This window comes from Pimephales promelas, unplaced genomic scaffold (assembly GCF_988280905.1).
Source record: "Pimephales promelas unplaced genomic scaffold, fPimPro1.hap1.1 HAP1_SCAFFOLD_109, whole genome shotgun sequence".
In the NCBI taxonomy this organism is placed as follows: domain Eukaryota; kingdom Metazoa; phylum Chordata; class Actinopteri; order Cypriniformes; family Leuciscidae; genus Pimephales; species Pimephales promelas.
The window spans coordinates 17,501-22,500 of NW_028297335.1; positions in this window are offsets into that span (position 1 = coordinate 17,501).

A 5,000-nucleotide genomic window follows, 5' to 3' on the forward strand; every position below is an offset into this window, starting at 1 on the left:
TTTTGGCACCAGAGCCGGACCCCGCCACGCGCGCCGGGCTCGTGCCCAGGAAAGACGCACCCTGCCTGGGGTGCACTTTACATAAAACCGGCCTGTCTTTTCCTGGAGGTCTCGTACTTCCAGAGCTCCGACGGGGGGGGCGTAGTCTGGATTTTATATGCCCACCCAGAGCGAGTCTGAGTGGGACTCACGACGGTCTGATCAATGGTAGGGGGTGCTCTGTGTTTTGCACCACCACACTTGCCCTCTTCCATACAGCCCCGAAGGCCCGTTTTAGGACCGTCTTCCCTCCAGGTCGAGCTCCAGGGGGTGTCGGGCGAATCTGACTCTGGCCCAGGACGGGCCACCCTCCCTGGGCTGGCCAGGGAGGTCTGAGACCATGGAGCTTTGAACCCACGTCACGCCATTGGACTTAGTCGATTTTTCTCAATTTTTTTGGCACCAGAGCCGGACCCCGCCACGTGCGCCGGGCTCGTGCCCAGGAAAGATGCACCCTGCCTGGGGTGCACTTTTCAGAAAACCAGCCTGTCTTTTCCTGGAGGTCTCGTACTTCCAGAGCTCCGACGGGGCGTAGTCTGGATTTTATATGCCCACCCAGAGTGAGTCTGAGTGGGACTCACGACGGTCTGATCGCTGGTAGGGGTCCTCTGTGTTTGCCACCACCACGCTTCCCCCTCTCTCATACATCCCCGAAGGCCCGTTTTAGGACCGTCTTCGCTCCAGGCGGAGCTCCAGGGGTGGCGGGCAAATCTGAATCTGGCCCAGGACGGGCCACCCTCCCTGGGCTGGCCAGGGAGGTCTGAGGGCATGGAGCTTTGGAACCACACCACGTTATTGGACTCTGTCTATTTTTTCCCCCAAACTTTGGCACCAGAGCCGGACCACCACACCATGTGCGCTGGGCTCGTGCCCAGGAAAAGATGCACCCTGCCTGGGGTGCACTTTTCAGAAAACCAGCCTGTCTTTTCCTGGAGGTCTCGTAACTTCCAGAGCTCCAGCGCGGCGTAATCTGGATTTTTACATGCCCACCCAGAGTGACTCTGAGTGGGACTCACGACGGTCTGATCGCTGGTAGGGGGTCCTCTGTGTTTGCCACCACCACGCTTCCCCTCTCTCATACATCCCCGAAGGCCCGTTTTAGGACCGTCTTCGCTCCAGGCGGAGCTCCAGGGGTGGCGGGCGAATCTGAATCTGGCCCAGGACGGGCCACCCTCCCTGGGCTGGCCAGGGAGGTCTGAGGGCATGGAGGTTTGGAGCCACCGCACATTTTTTGTACTCTGTCGTTTTTCGAGATCTGGGCTTCAGAGTCGAGCCCAGGCTCCGTTTCAAGGTGGGCATTGGGCTTCGTTCTTGCCCAGGAGACCCGCACCCTGCCTGGGATGCACTTTTCAGAGAAACCGGGCCGCCTTTTCCTGGAGGTTCTCGTGTTTTTCAGAGCTCCACCACAGCAGAGATTGAATCCTCTTCCCCAGCCAGAGTGCACCCTCTCTGGCTTGGGTGAGTGCCTTGAGTGCCCTGGAGGTCCGAACCAACAGCACGTTTATGGACTTTGTCTATTTTTCCAAATTCGACTCCAGAGTCAAGCCGGCCAAGGGGCTCTCTGAAGGCCCCTCTCTCCCTCCCTCATCCTCTACAAGAGCCCCATGGTCCGTTTTAGGACCGTCTTCGCTCCAGGCGGAGCTCCAGGGGTGGCGGGGGAAATCTGAGTCTGGCCCAGGACGGGCCACCCTCCCTGGGCTGGCCAGGGAGGTCTGAGGGCATGGAGGTTTGGAGCCACCGCACCTTTTTGGACTCTGTCGTTTTTCGAGATCTGGACTTCAGAGTCGAGCCCAGGCTCCGTTTCAAGGTGGGCATCGGGCTTTATTCGTGCCCAGGAGACCCCGCACCCTGCCTGGGATGCACTTTTCAGAGAAATCGGGCCGTCTTTTCCTGGAGGTTTCGCGTTTTTTTTTTTTTTCAGAGCTCCACCACAGCAGAGATTGAATCTGCTTCCCCAGCCAGAGTGCACCCTCTCTGGCTTGGGTGAGTGCCTTGAGTGGCCAGGGCCAACATCACCCACGGGCATCGGGCTTTATTCGTGCCCATGAGACCCGCACCCTGCCTGGGATGCACTTTTCAGAGAAACCGGGCCGTCTTTTCCTGGAGGTTTCGCGTTTTTTTTTTTTCAGAGCTCCACCACAGCAGAGATTGAATCTGTTTCCCCAGCCAGAGTGCACCCTCTCTGGCTTGGGTGAGTGCCTTGAGTGGCCAGGGCCAACATCACCCACGGGCATCGGGCTTTATTCGTGCCCATGAGACCCGCACCCTGCCTGGGATGCACTTTTCAGAGAAACCGGGCCGTCTTTTCCTGGAGGTTTCGCGTTTTTCCAGAGCTCCACCACAGCAGAGATTGAATCTGCTTCCCCAGCCAGAGTGCACCCTCTCTGGCTTGGGTGAGTGCCTTGAGTGGCCAGGGCCAACATCACCCACGGGGCATCGGGCTTTATTCGTGCCCAGGAGACCCGCACCCTGCCTGGGATGCACTTTTCAGAGAAATCGGGCCGTCTTTTCCTGGAGGTTTCGCGTTTTTTCCAGAGCTCCACCACAGCAGAGATTGAATCTGCTTCCCCAGCCAGAGTGCACCCTCTCTGGCTTGGGTGAGTGCCTTGAGTGGCCAGGGCCAACATCACCCACGGGCATCGGGCTTTATTCGTGCCCATGAGACCCGCACCCTGCCTGGGATGCACTTTTCAGAGAAACCGGGCCGTCTTTTCCTGGAGGTTTGGCGTTTTTCCAGAGCTCCACCACAGCAGAGATTGAATCTGCTTCCCCAGCCAGAGTGCACCCTCTCTGGCTTGGGTGAGTGCCTTGAGTGGCCAGGGCCAACATCACCCACGGGGCATCGGGCTTTATTCGTGCCCAGGAGACCCGCACCCTGCCTGGGATGCAGATCGGTTTGTGTGAGTCCTGGTTGTGTGAGCGTTACCCTTCTACATCACCCCCAAGGCCCGTTTTAGGACCGTCTCGGCTCCGGGCGGACAGCCGGGGGGCGGGGGGCGAATCTGCCTCCGGCCCGGGTCGGAGCTCCCTCCCCGGGGCCGTGCGTGGAGACCCGTCGCGCCCGGAGCTCCCGTGCAACCCCACGTTTTGGACTTGGGTTTTGGAGCGAGCGAGCGGGGTCGAACCCCGGGGGCCGAGCCGCCACGGAGTCCCCGAGCCCCGGGGACGAAGCCCCGGGAGCGAGGTCCCTCCGTGGAGGCGCGAGCCCCCAGGGCCCGGCCGCCCGCCCGGGGAGGAGAGCGCACGCTCCCCTACCCCTCAGAACCCACGTGGCTGGTTGCAGCAGACCCTGTGCACCGGAGGTTCCTCCAGGAGCGCGGGGCTGGGTGCTCTAAGCCCAAGTCATACAGGCAACCATGCCTCCCCGGGACTCCCCCTGCGAGCGGCGGCTGTTTGAAGGACGGTAACCCCACCGCACGGGGCTTCAAACGACCGTAGCTCTCCGAAGGCGGCTCCGATCGACGCCAAATTTTTGTCGGCTGGAGAACGGGACGAGACCTTTCGAATGAGACCGCCCCCAGCCCCGTGGGCCCCCGGGGGCCCGAGATACGGGCCCCCAAAGCGCCCCGGAAGCGGAAAAACGCAAATATCTCGCCGAAAACTCGACGTGCCCGGCCGAGGCCGGGCTCATTCGAACCGTCTCGCCGAGCTGAACGCGTCCATATGCGTTTCGTCGTTTTTGGTCGAGTATTCGCGGAGATATCGGCCGAAAACCCTCGGCCGCGCTCTGAAATGGCGCCCGCCGATGACGTCACGATCCCGGGAGAAAATCGCCCGTATCTCCGCGACGCGAAGGCCCAGAGAGCTCAAATTTGGGTGGCGAGGTCCCACGGGGGCCCTCGCTCGAACCAGGGCGGCGGCGGGCCCCGGGGACGCCCCCTACCGGATCGCCGTTCGCCGGGACCCCCGACTTTGAACGGCTATAACTCGGGGACCCGGGCGAGTTGGACCTCGTGGGTGGGCTCTTTCGAAAGGCCCCGTCCGGCACTACGGTCGATTCGAGTTTGGGGAAGATTGGCCCGGGGGTTCGCGAGATATAAGCCAAAAACGCCGCGCCTTTGACCGGGCCTAACTCCCTGACCCCGAGGCCCCCGGGGACGCGGGTGGCCTCTTTGGATAGGGCCCCCCGAGGCCTACGGAAGACCCGAGTTTGAAATTTTTTCGCCCGGCCGTTTTCGAGATATCGGCGAAAAACGGAATCTTCCCGTCCGGTGGGTGGGTGGGTGTGGGTGTGGGTGTCTCCGGGGGGCGGGGGGACTTCCAGGACCCCGGGGGGGCCACCTGGCCGTGCCCGAGGACGGTGCACCTCCCTGGGTGTGCCGTCAGAGCCTCCGGGGCCCCGGAAGTCCCCGCCCACTGCACGTTTTCGGACTTTGAGGGATTTTCGGGCCCCGAATTCGAACGCCCGTAGCTCGGGGACCCGGCGGCCCAGAGACACCGGACTCGGGTCAAGTGTGGCGTCCCGGCGGGCCCCTCGCAAAGAGCCCGCCCCCGAGCTCCGGGGCCCCCGGGTCCCGGAGAAAAGGGGCCCGACGTGTCGGGGGGGCGCCCGGGAAGGAAAGGTCCCAGGGGCCCGGGGCAGGCGGGGTCCGAGAGGGCCCGTGGGGAGCCCCCGACACCCGAAAGGGCGAGCCGCTGGGACCTCCCCTCTCCGAGATACGGGCCGTTTTCTCCGAAAGTCGCCCGCGCGTAACGGGGCCCATCTCGGGACCGGGAGGTCCCAGCGGCTCGCGGCGGCGGGTGCGGGGCCCGCTCTCGGGGACCTTGCTCCTCCCGCCGTCCCGAGCCACGGGGACCTTCCGGTCCCGAGATACGGCCACTTCCTGTCCAGCTTTGACCGGGTGTAACTCGAAAAGTAAGCCGAGTTGGGGCTCCACACTCGGGGGTATTGGGGGCCTCTGGGAGGGCCCCCCACGCCGGGTGTATGGGGCCCCAACTCGGCTTGGTTCCGGAGATATGGC